General features: G+C 34.3%; 1 pseudogene; it reads left to right on the plus strand.

Annotated features, from left to right (window-relative positions):
• The first annotated feature begins 1723 nt into the window (after window positions 1-1723).
• Window positions 1724-2863, plus strand: LOC129314512 (chitinase 2-like; annotated as a pseudogene).
• The last annotated feature ends 10667 nt before the right edge of the window (window positions 2864-13530 follow it).

Genomic DNA, 13530 nt, shown 5'->3' on the forward strand with positions numbered 1-13530 from the left:
GGGTGCAAATTAACCCATACCTATTTTATCTTACACAGGTAGGCTATGGGCTGCCCCTGAGCTAGCCTGTCCTACTCATAGATAACCTTGATCCTAACAGCCAATAACTTAACATTAGTCGCATTATTTATTGCAACTGTGGCAACAGAGACACCCTGTGGCATTTGCATGCTGAATAAGTATCATATAGTTTAGCCACATGCTTACATAAAAAACAAATCACAATACAAACCAATAAGGTTATATAATTTTTTTAGGGATGAAACCCTGTTCTCTCTCTCTTGATTCTACCCTTTTCCTCTTGATGTGTGGGAAGGGAGGGAGGAATAATAAAAACTACCTGGCATGGGCAACTCTAGATCCAAAATGTCAACCCATAACTCTTAACAAGTGTCAAACAAAATAACTAAACATAAAATAGCCGTACAAGTATTCATTAAGTCCCTATGAAATGCTTGAGCCATTATAACATTCGTAGGATCACTGACATCAGAAAGATTTATTAATTGAATCAGATGTCAGCATTGCAAAAGCCTCGAGCGGGTTGCAATGGTGTAATGCAATAATAAGAGATAGGTATATCATGCAATAAGAGATGTATTAAGATAGTATATACTTGAACAATAAACAAGAGTGAATTAAGCCTATCAAGGGAAGAAGCACGGACAGGAACACCAGTGACAGGCAAGAGAGTAAGAGCAGCTGCCATTCTTAAGATGCAAGACCTTGATTAATGCAAGTAAGATGGTTAATCCTTAAGAAATATATTCATATCACATTTTAACAGTACCAAAAATAAAATCAAGTGAAGCTATATGTGCATAAGCAACTCATATAGGAAAAATAATAATTTCAATATAGACAAAGAACAAGTACAATATGAAAATTTGTAATTTTTTTTACCATGATAATAACATTAAGAATAAAATTAAGTAAAATTATGTGCATAGACAATTTTTATAAAAAAATAATCACTTCAGTATGGATAATAAAGCACTATAGTATGAAAATTGGCAATTTTTTTTACCATGATAGTAGCATTAGGAACAAAATCAAGTAAAGTTATGTGCACAAGTAACTCTAGTTGAAAAATTAACCACTTTAGTACCAGAAATTTACAGCTTTATTTACTATGATAACAGTAGTTTAAATAAAAACAAGTGAACCTATATGCACAAACAATTCTCGTGAAAAAATTAACCACTTAAATATGAGAAATTAACACTTTTAGTATGAGAAATTTGTAATTATTTTTACTATGATAACAATACCAAGAATAAAATTACGTGAAGAAGTTATGTGTACAAATAACTCTTATAGAAAAATTAACTACTCCAGTATGAGAAATGAACAACTTTAATATGAGAAATTTGCAAGTATCTTTTAATATGCTTAAACTATTAGGGACAATGAGGTAATTTTAATTTATTTTATCACCTTTGGTCTGCAGTAAAATTTTAGATTTTAAAAGTTTTTCTTTTCCAGTATGTTTGATTAATGGATATAGACTGAAATTTTTCTTGGAAATTACCCAAAAAAATATTTAAAATAATAAAGATCGAGGAAGCGTGTGGATGTATTACATGTTCATACAACAATAATTAACGAAACATTTAAAGGAAACAAAATGAATATCTAGTCTAGTTTTAAAAAAATTTGATAATATTGCTGCTCTGCCTGTAGGAGAATAATATGATTCCCCTAGAATCAAAACCAACATCCACAAAAAGACGAAGACATTGCTAGTGAAACCTAAAGTCCCTTGCATATATAGCCCTAAACGCAGCACAAATCTTCATTCACCAACAATCATGAGTCCACTCAACCCCTCCACTTGTCTCGTGTTACATCTTTTGTTGGCCGGAGTCACGCTGGTGCTAGCAGCACCGCCGTCCAGGCCCTTCAGAGAATACATAAGAGCCGAAGGTAAGAACGTCACATTTTTAGATGTGCCTATAAATCCCCCTGCGGAGTCCCACTTCATTCTCTCCTTCGCCATCAATTGCTCAAAATTGACCTCCCCTCGAAGCCCTACCAATGGCGATTTTCAACCCTACTGGGACACAAAATCTCAGCCCTTCTCTCGTCCCTTCCATTAAGTCCTCCCGCCCCAATGTTAAAGTAGCTTTGAACCTCGGGGGTGACACCATAGATCACCACAAAGTGTTCTTCAAGCATGCGTCGGTTGATTCATGGCTTCAAAATGTCACTCACCTAGTCCAGTCTAGCCACCTAGACGGAATCGATATTGACCAAAAGCATTTCGGCGCAGATCTTAATTCGCTTGCTGAGTGTGTATCGGGAAGCTGATCTACTACCTGGAAGAAAGTAGGATTGTGTCCTTTACTTCTATAGCACCGTTCGATGACGAATCAGTTCATCGTCATCGCCTGGCTCTATCGAGAAAGTTTGGGCATCTGATAGACTACGTGAATTTTCAGTTCTATGCGTATTGCAAAGGGGCGATGATGAGTGAATTCATGGGGCACTTGGAGAGACAGGTGAGGAATTGCAGAAGAGGGAAGGTGTTGATGAGTTTTGGGACAGATGACAGTGGGAGCTTGAAACCAGAGCATGGGTTCTTCGAAGCATGTGCTCGTCTTTCACGCCACGACAAACTTCATGGAATCTTCATTTAGTCTGCCGACGACTCTGAGAAGTTCAATTTTCGTTATGAATTCAGTCACAGACCTTGCTGGCTGCCATCTAATATACAAAAGTTAGATATTTAAGTTGATCAAGAAAAACCAATTCTAACAAGTTATAGCTCATCAATTTTGACTTCACTTCATTCTAGCTCATAATTGGTGACAAAACTTCATTCCATTTTCTAAATCTCTATAGTCCAAATTTTAGTCGTTTGTGCAGGAAATCCAAGTTAGTATCGATACTCCATCCTAATCGTATAGAGTAGGGTTATATAGTGTTTAAGAAAAGGTAATTAATATACTTAATTAAACTTGTAAAGAAAAATTTCACTCTTCAATTTTTCTTTTCACTAAAATTAGCTAGTCTTTATCCTATCATAGTGACATGAGGGGCATATCCCAATAATAAATTATAAGCTGAACAAGCAATATAATACTCCTTCTGTCTTAAATTAAAAAATATTGTAGGACAAAATTTTACATATATATCAATAAATTTTATTAAATACATGTAATAATCTTATTTTTTTAAAATAAAAATGTAAATTTTTAAAAATACATTTCATTTAATATTAAGAGAGAGAGGGACAAAAATTGAATAGAGGGAGAATTGATAATATTAAAATAGGCCTATTTTATATTTTTAATAAAATCTTAATATTTTTAAAGTATTTTATATTTTGGAATGCCAAATCTTCTATAAAATTGTCTTATAATTTAGGATGGGAATACTTCATTTTTATCTATTTATAAATAAAATTTGTCATTTTGAAGAAGTAGTTTACGTGTTTGCTGTATTGAAAAAAAGAATTTACTATAGGTTTAATAGCAAAACCACCCAACATGTTTCCAGTAAGGTACTAAAGTCAAACTTTGTATGAAAAATAAACTTTCCAAAAACATGATTCGACAATAAGATCACGTCCTAACTTAAATTAAGCATGGATCAATGAATATTTGGTATATCAATAAAAATTACAATGGAGTTATGTTGTGATACGAGACCTATCAGGGCTATCAATTAGAGCTGTGTTGTGCCACTACCATATATATATATATATATATATATAAAATAAAGGCAACAATGTTCCTGTCAATTGCTTACAAAGTGTTTGGTTAGGATTTAAAAAAAAAACGGAGGAGAGAGGAGACCAAATTAATTTTATAATTCCCAAAATGCTCTTTTGCTTTAACAAAACTTTTTTTTTTTTGGGGTGAATGCTTTAACAAAACATTATGATCACGCCCTTTCCTTTTATTTGTGTTTTCTTTGTTCTCCACTCTTTAAGCTCCAACGTTCATACTCATCTTATCCCATATAAAACAAATATTTCTTGATGATAAATAATAAATAAAAATCATATAAAAATACAAACTCAAGGATCCCCTCCTAACTGACTGATAATACTAAAGTCTGCCAGATATCCTACTAAGAAATGATATATGAGATTTATTTAATATATAAGATGAAAATTTTCACATTTTTACATTCAACTTTTCGACCTTTTTTTCTAAAAACTAGAAACACATTGGAATTAACAAATAACTTACTTTTTAAAAAAATTTTACAAGTTAAATTTCTATATTTGCATGTCAAACTTTATACTTACAAGTAGTTAATTTATCAATAATTATTATTTTTATTTTGAACCTACACACTTCCTTTGTTCAAAAATGTAATGCATTTATAACCGAATCAAACTCTCAATAAAGTAGCTACCTACTTTTCAACTAACCCTATCTTTTCATATTTACCCCTATTAAACACCCTACAATAAATATAAAGTCATTATCAATAAATGTACTTTTGAAAAAAAGGCAATGATTACACCTCGAAAGACTAAAAATGCCTCATATTTTTTAATATTCAACTCCTCAAAAATTTTATTTTTGAACGAAGAGAGTTTAATTTTTTCAAATTTTTTATGTTCGTATGTGAACAACAAATACCTAACATGCTAGAGACGTTGTGTCTCAATTGATAACAAAAGGGTCCTGAGCTCTCGTATCACAATTCATTCGGATGTAAAAGATACACAAGACTTGCTAGAACAAGTGTTTTTGATTTTTGTTGAAATGTAAAAGGATTACAAGTCTAAATTGAAAGTAAACTAACTGCTATAACTAAAAAGCTACGAATGTAGAGTGCGAGTCTTTGATTGAGTATTGACTGTCCTTATTTTATGTCTTCATATTCTATTTATAGTGTCAGAGTGTGGTAGCTTTTTCCTTAAGACCTATAATGTTCTGCCGAAGAATCAGGGATCCTGTAAAACTCATGGCACAATCTTTACTCAGTGTTCTCCATTTTTAATAATCAGCCTGTCTCACTGAGATACTTGGACACGATGTTCATGAATTCTGGAATCACTTGGGATCGTATCTTTATATGCCAATGGTCTAATATTTGTAACTGGCAGGATTTTGGCATGTTTATTCTATATTGGTCTTCTGTTAAGCTCGGGGTCGGTCCTTTTGTTCAGATTGGGCTTAACCCTTCAATTACTCAGCCTAAATAGTTTTGTGATATGTCGGGTGACGTTTCATATTTTAGCCCAAACAATGCCCTCAACATGCCAATGGTTGATAACGTAAGCCACGTGGCACGTTTGAAAAAATTGAAATGTTGCTTCGTCTCTAAGTGCCCTTAGTTAATATAAACTTGTTTCTTTTTCTAGTCACTTCTCTTGCCCTTCCTGTCGTTTCTTGACGTTTAAGCTCTTGCATCCCTTGCTCCAATCTCTAATTTCCCCCTTACTTACAAATGGCTTCCTCTATTGCTGCCACTACCTCTACTGCTGCTCTATCTACCACTTCCATTAGAAGTTTGCTTAATTCCCTAGCTACCATCTAGAATCCTATCACTTCACAAGGAGGACTAATAATGGTGTGTATTTGATTGCTAAAACCCATATCTCCCCCGAATTAGGTTCTCATTCTGATATTTCTCTATTTTCATTACAGGAGGATTCCTCATTTCATGATTTTGTCGCCTTTTGGTAAGTTCTTCACTTTTTATTTGGCCCTTCTATTTTATTAGGGATAAAAATATTGACTGTTCATTCTTTTTTCAATACTTCTCCCTGGATTTTCAAATTTTCAACAAGAGTGACATTGGTTATCTGACCATCTCTCTTGGCTTGTCTAAAATGACTACTCCCACTCAGCTAAATTCATAGCCACTGACCTCAATCCGCAACCTAATTTTAGCCCAGATGACTTCTACAATATCTCACTTTACAAAACACAATTAATATTAAAAATCATGGTAATTAAAAGATTAAAACATAAAGATGATTACTAAGCTTTAGTCTAAAATTCAAGGGATCCCAAGTTTTTTAAATAACAATGAGTTTAAACCAATTAAAATCCTTTATATTAGAGTATAAACAAGTTTTGGAAGCATGAGATATCTCAGAAGAGTGAAAGAATTTAAAAAAATTGAAAAACAAACATGTGCTATGATATAGGGTAATGTACTACGGCTCGTACACGATGCGTCATGGCGTGTTACTCTCTGTGCCACGCATCGCAGCTCAGGCACCATGCGCCATAGCATGTTGCATGAAAATTCAGTAGAATCGGGGAACTTCTAACATGCCTCGATTCTCCATCCGATGTCCAAATAACGTGATCTAGTGTCTACGAAAATCTCTTTACATGAACTAGCTAATGGCACGGGTTTTACTTTCAAAACAAGTCACACTAGAAAGTTGGATACCTAAATGTATTTAAACTGCTTTTTCACAATTTTCACTCAAAATGGATGTCCAAAACCCTCAATATATACTAAAAGCCTGTCTTAACACTTGGACCATGTCTATTAAAATTAGGACTACCAGTACAACACATCACCCACACTTAAACCACAGTATAACAGAAATTCACTCCCCAACCCCTTTTTACCAAAAACAGAGGAGGAGGCAAATTGACATTGCATTATACCAATCTAATCAAACCATGTTCAATTCATCATTTTTACAATTGCACTAGTATTTTGGCTTTATAAACATATATATCTCAACATACCCAAATGTCCAGGGCCTAAAATACAAATCATACATATCCAACAACAAAATAGTGCAAGTGTAATGGCATGCAATCTAGAATTGGCAAGTATATACTATTACACAAATAAATCTAAACTAGAGGGATATAGTAGGAATATACTAATTCTTAGCCTCCCGAGTCTTCTCCCTCTTAGCACTAGAGCTAGAGCTTGAAAAGTGTTAAATGAAAGGAATGAGTCTAACCACTCAGTAATTAAGGTAAAACCTACCCTATACAGTTATATATCAATCATAAATCAAGTATATGCATAGGAAATCAAGTATGTAAAACATACTCACACATATCATAACTCATCATTTTTCATTTAATAACTTCTTTATCTCACATATACTGGCTGCATTGTTTTCATATTTTTTGATATGTGACCATAACCCCTTATTCATGCAACTTGCTACAACTCAACACGTATGACACGTCATATATTTGTATAGGCAATGATCAACTAATCTTATAACTTCCTTATTTCTCCAAATTGAAACCGTGGGCTATAACACTGAATAGAGCTCTGTCTGTGTGATTAGACTATCGAAGCTCACCAATCGTGAGGTGTGATTCGGCCAAAGATCACGTGACTCACTCTCGGACCACGACTTTTCCCATTCTTGAATCCCTGGGGTGTCTCATACCATAGATTATTCTCCTCATCAAACTGATGAAGAAAGCTAAGTTCTAGTCCCTCAACAAATTATGGGACAGTCCCTCGACAAATTGTGGGATAAGGCTATACCCTCATCCATCAGAGGGCAAGCCTAAATACCATATAGATTTTTCTCTACTATCAATTCCTAGGCAAACTCTCACCTACTGATCATGCCATAGATAATACTCACTCTTTTCACTTTTTTCTTTGCTCATTATCAAAATCAACACATTGGGTTCACAACCAAGCGCTACCCAATTGTACATCAATTTTTTATCTTTCACTTACATCACACACACATATTTTTTAATTAATTGCTCATCTTTATCAAATCAATCAATTACTATTCATTTATAACACATCATCACATTCAACTTTCTAAAGACATGCATATTCATAGTTTAAAAATATCTTGATTTGGCATTTGCATTTCAAACCACAATAACATTATGCATGTTAAATTTTCATACACTCATTAAAACTAACACATGCTTTTCATGTTGAAAATCAACCCACGCATACAAATTCACATTTAGAAGTCAATTTGCAATTAATTAACATATAACTACCTAAAGTAGGGTTTTTCCCAATTATCTTAAATATTTGAGAAGTTAAATGTTTACCCCTCAGTACAAGAGCTTCAAAGCTTGAATTCTCAAGCCAAAATAGGTGACTAAGAGCTAAAACTACAATCAACCAAGTTGAATTTCATAACATTACCCACTCAAACATTAAACCCTTAATCTCTACTTCTAAATTGCCAATATTCACTCCACAAGAGTTTAAGCCTATCCCTTAGGTTTATTAATTACCTTTAGTTTCTAATAATATTAATTAACCATTAAATTTCTATTAGTGGCATCACAATCTTTCAACTACCCATAATAAATGAAATTTTAAACATTAATGGAGCTCATCTTTCAACCACCATCAACATCATTAATACTAGATTTAAATACTCTAAACAACTCTCATTAACTCCATTTGAGTCAATGGGTTCAAATCCAGAGCCTTTATGGATCAAAATCATTATCCTCATTCAAACCCTAACTCAAATATTGAGAAAATAAAAGAGGAAAGGAGAAAAATAGTTTAAGGATCTTACCTTAGATGATTTGGAGCTTTAAACCTTCTTAAATCCCTCCTAGATCGTGCCCTAGCAAAGCTTGGTACGTCTATTTCGTTTTTCTTTCCTTTCTTCTCTATTTTTTGCATCATTCTTATATTATTTCTTGCTGAATTTGCACCATGTATCATGGTGCCTGTCCCCATGCGCTGCGGTATGTGGTACAGAGAAGGTAGTTCTCACTTGATGGCGCTGTTCATTGCAGCACACTGCGGCATATGGCACGAAGGCTGTTTAGCATGTTTTTCTCTACTTTTTAATCCCTAAGTGACCTAATTTTATTTTGGACCTAAATTATACCTGAAATTTTAACAAAAAAACACTTATTACTCTTCTTTGACCACACACCATATTAACTTATTTAATTATTCTAATTAATCTTAGTAAATCAGGAAATTAAAAAATAGAGATGTTATAACTTCACCTTTCACTAAATCATCTTGTCGAAAGCTTTAGAACTGGCCCAGTCTCCTTGCGTTTAGACCGACTGGGTAAAATGTTTGAAGCAGTTCCACGAGCAGTAGTGGAGGGAAATGGGTCTTTACAACCTTATTCAACTTTCTCTAGCCGATATCAACGTTCTAATCAACTTATTGACAACCTTTTAAGGTTTTGGGCTTCGAGCTGTAATGCCTTCATTTTTTAGTTGAGTTCTATGTTAATCACGTTGTGGGACATATTCATGTACTTGGGGCTGCCTATCATCAAGGAGGAGAACTTCTACACAATCCCTGAGAGGCATGACTTATATGTCACCATCTCTACCGATCTGGAAAACAAGATTAGGGGCGCTAGCTCTTATATAAAGATTATAGAGCTATTCTTTAAAAAGCCAGCTGATGAGCCGTCACCCTAATAGAACATCTATTCTTCATCTAGATCTTGTTAAGCCAATGGATCTTGGCTCTTGGGGAAGGAAAGCCTGTGCAACTTCACTCATGGATCATCCATCCCTACTCTGTGACAACCAAATAGCCTTGGAAACTATATTTCTATGTAGTCTATATGACGGCATGAAGGAGTCCTTGATGAAGAAGCCTTTCAGCAACTTTCATCAGCCCATCTAGTTTCTGAAGCTGTGGATGATCACTTATTTCCCTTTGCTCCACCGAGAACCTTTCCTTAAGGATTCCCACATCAACCACCCTTTCACTTGCCTATTGGGTGGTCATCCTCTGATCGAGTCAAAGAACTTTTTCTAATTCTTCAATCAGCAGAGCTGGCCCTTACAAAGGACCCTGAAGCCCTTTAAAATTTCAGACTGTTACCTCTTTACCTGGTATAGACATTTAGTGGACTGGAAGAAAAAGCCCGCCTCACTATTAAGGACAAGGTCTTCCTCTCAATCACTATTCTCAAAAAGATGTGGTTACCATATACTGACCTCCTCCAAATCTTTAAAAGTCTACTTGAGTTATATCACCATCAACTGGTGGTAGGCTAGTTTGGGTTGAGCCAGTACATCCCTCAGCGGCCATCCTATTAAATCAGCATGGAGCTGTTAGACCAAGAGACTATTGACTAGATAGTCGTTCCATGCATTACCAAAAAGCAGTGTAAGGTGAAACTTGTGGATAGGGATGCTTGCCTCTGTATTGAAAAATGGTGGGCCCAATGCTTTAGGCGCATAATAAGGAGCTATACCAGTAAGTATCATCTCTTATGTTCACTCTTTTTCACTTTTTAATATAGTCTAACATGTTTTGACTCTTTTATAGGCCATAATTGAACGCAACCACACATGCTGATGAACTTCTTGAGGGAAACATCGATGCCCCTATTGCTTCAGAGACCTAGATGGCCCTTTCATTGAGGACCATCATTTAAGGGATTGAGAGGGATGATGCATCCTCTCATGTCTCGGTCTTAAAGAAGCTCGAGGTTAAAAGATTCACTCCTCAAGCTGCTCAAACAAATGAGATCTTCTGCCAAGGTTGTGTGCCAAGGTTGTGTAGAAAAGGCCTTGCAATCTACTGTGCGGTCCACCTGTACTTCCCAGTCCCAAGCAGAGATAAAGCACTTGTGAGCCCGAGTCAAGTATCAATCTATTACGCTCTTTTCACCTGTCTGTTTTCCTTTTATTCTCTTCACTAACTTGCCTTTCTTTCCTTAGCTTGCTTCAATGGAGTCTTTCCCTACTGACATCCTCCTAGCTTGCATCCGTGTCCTTAAAATGGACATGATGTTTAACACTTAGAGGGTCGTTCAGTTTCAACTCAGTTAGGATCCGCTCTGATTCTTGAGCAAAATTACGAGGAAATGATTCGAGCCCTTAAGGTTGTGGAGAAAGCGGTCTCTATGCTTGAGCTAGCGTTCCTCCCAGCCTAAGTCCTAATATGTTGCGGCATCATCAACCACTACGTACAGAGCTCTCACTCCTTTCAAACTACTTAACCAATAACTAATCTGTAAGGGATGAGTACCTGCTGCCAAAGCTCAGACGACTGCTGCCAATGATTGAGTCTAGGAGATCGCTCCTCACGTGGATCATCTTTATGCTCTATGGGCTAAGGTGGCTGACTTAAGGCATTAGCTAGCAGTTGCTGAAAAGAGTTGGCATGAGCTAAAGTTGAAGGGGGGCATCACAGAGTCCAATCTGGAGGTTGCAAATAAAGCCTTGGATGATGCACGAGCTATCTCGAATGAAAAGCTTCACTTAATGCTTGAATTCAAGATGGTCCTTAGTCGACATCAGTCTTTATTTATTGAGTTGGATGCAGTTAGTTACTTGGGAAGTCCTTTAGGCCTACTGTAAAAAATGAACATATGTATTTCTTATTCTTTTATTATTTGATCTGTATTATTTGTCCCTTGTAACATGATTCTTATAAATAAAAGAATAACATTTATTTTTTCTTGTTATATGCTTTGATTCGTCCTATGGCCATTATAGGCTTCGGGTTTTTTACTTCTTCACGCTTCGAACCTTGTTATCATGATGACTAGTATCTCTTTAAGTTTTTTGTTTATAGCCTATCTGTGCGGAGTCTCGGCGAGGCTTGATAACCAATACATGTTTCCTTTAAGTACTTCACTAACTTTGAACGGTTCTTCCTAATTCGGCAAAAACTTACCAAGCGTCCGGTCCTTAGAACTAAGTGGCAACACAAATTTTCATACGAGCTGCCTGTTTGAAATTGTTTCTTTTTTATTCTTTTGGTAGAACAAGTGTTTTTGATTTTTATTGAAATGTAAAAAGATTACAAGTCTAAATTGAAAGTAAAACTAACTATTAGAACTAAAAAGCTATGAGTGTATAGTGTGAGTCTTTAATTGAGTGTTGACTGTCCTTATTTTGTGTCTTTGTATTCTATTTATAATGTCAGAGTGGTGGTAGCCTTTTCCTTAAGACCTAAAACATTTTATCAAAGAATTAGGGATCCCACGAAACTTATGGCATGGTCTTTACTTAGTGTTCCCCATTTTTAGTAATTGGCCTATCTTATCGAGATATTTAGGCACGATATCCGTGGATTTTGGAATCACTTGGGATCGTGCCTTTATGTGCCAACGGTCTAATATTTGTAATTGGTCAGATTTTGGTATGTTTATTCTATCGTGGTCTTCTATTAAGCTTAGGATCGGCTCCTTTGTTCAGATTGGGCTTGACTTTTCAGTTACTCAGTTTAAATAGCTTTGTAATCTATCAGGCGACATTTCATATTTTAGCCCAAATATTTTTAAAACTTAATAAATTATAATATAAATATTCTTCATAAAAACAATCAAATTTAACAAAAGGTATGACAATAAACTCTTTTATCCTGATCCAAACGACGAAAATCATTAAAATTCATTCTTTTCTCCATTTCAGTCAAATCAAACATTGAATCATTGAGAAAAAATCTCACATCTTTCCCTCTTGCATAAATGCCCTATTATTCATTTTTCTCTATTTTTTCCATCCAAATTCCTCGAACCCTTCCTTTGATGAATCAATCAATAAGTAGCATCAACAATTTAAACTTTACTGATAAAAAAAATTACATCAAGAGATTTACCCTTGTTTTTTTTAACAAAAGATTTGTTATTTTTAACAGTACAGTGCATGAAGTAGGCCCTACAAATATGGAGTAAAGGCAAATCTTTGTCTTTTTTTAATAATAAAGAAAATCTCCCTCAATTAAATGGATAGATATAGCATTCAAAGACTTTTTTTTTTTGTTTTTTGTATGATAAAATTTAGATAAGTTGAATTACAGAGTTTCAAACAGCAATACTTTAAAATAGCCCATATGAAATTACTTATGAGACTTAATTCAATTAACATGTTTTTACACTTTAAAGAATATTTGGATTTGGGAGGAGGGAGGGATAGGAGGGATTTTGCTTCCCTCCTTTTGTTTAGTTTTTAAAAATGGAGTGAAGTGAAGGAAATTTTTTTTAACATTTTTTTTTCATTTCCCTACAAAATAGGGGACGAGGAGGGAAGATGTACAATCTTGTTGTATTGAATTAATATTTTTCTATTATAATATAATAATTAAAAGATGTTCCTTTCTCTTTAGAGCTATGAACCCCTCTGTTCAACTTACGTTTTTTTTTTAACATGCGTTGTCATTTTTGTTTTCCTCTTTTTATTTTAATTTTGCTATTCTTCTATTTTTTATGATTTGTTATTCTTTTATTTTATATTAATAAATTTATTGCTTGCTCATACTTTTACTTTATAAACCTTGAATAAATTATTATTAAATATATTATTGGCAATATATATACACATATAAACTATATATAATTATATATTAAAAACATTCATAATTATATTTTATTAAAAAAATAATTTTACTCATGTAAGTGTAAAATTATTCAGTTATTTATTTTTTCTTCCATTCTCTAATTTTTTAAATCAAATAACATATCATTTCTTTCCTCTATTAAAACTTCTCTCCCCTCCTCGTCATTAAAATTTCTTTTCTCCCCACAAAGCAAACAGGCCTGTGAGGGTTTGATGTTGAGGATAACTGTTTTGGCCAATTTAATAATATTTAATTTAATAATTGAACCATGTACGCAATTCATTGTCATCTCCCGCTCTTTCAAGA

This window comes from Prosopis cineraria, unplaced genomic scaffold, assembly GCF_029017545.1.
Source record: "Prosopis cineraria cultivar Desert tree isolate PC_DT_omini unplaced genomic scaffold, ASM2901754v1 PC6, whole genome shotgun sequence".
Classification (NCBI taxonomy): Eukaryota; Viridiplantae; Streptophyta; class Magnoliopsida; order Fabales; family Fabaceae; genus Prosopis; species Prosopis cineraria.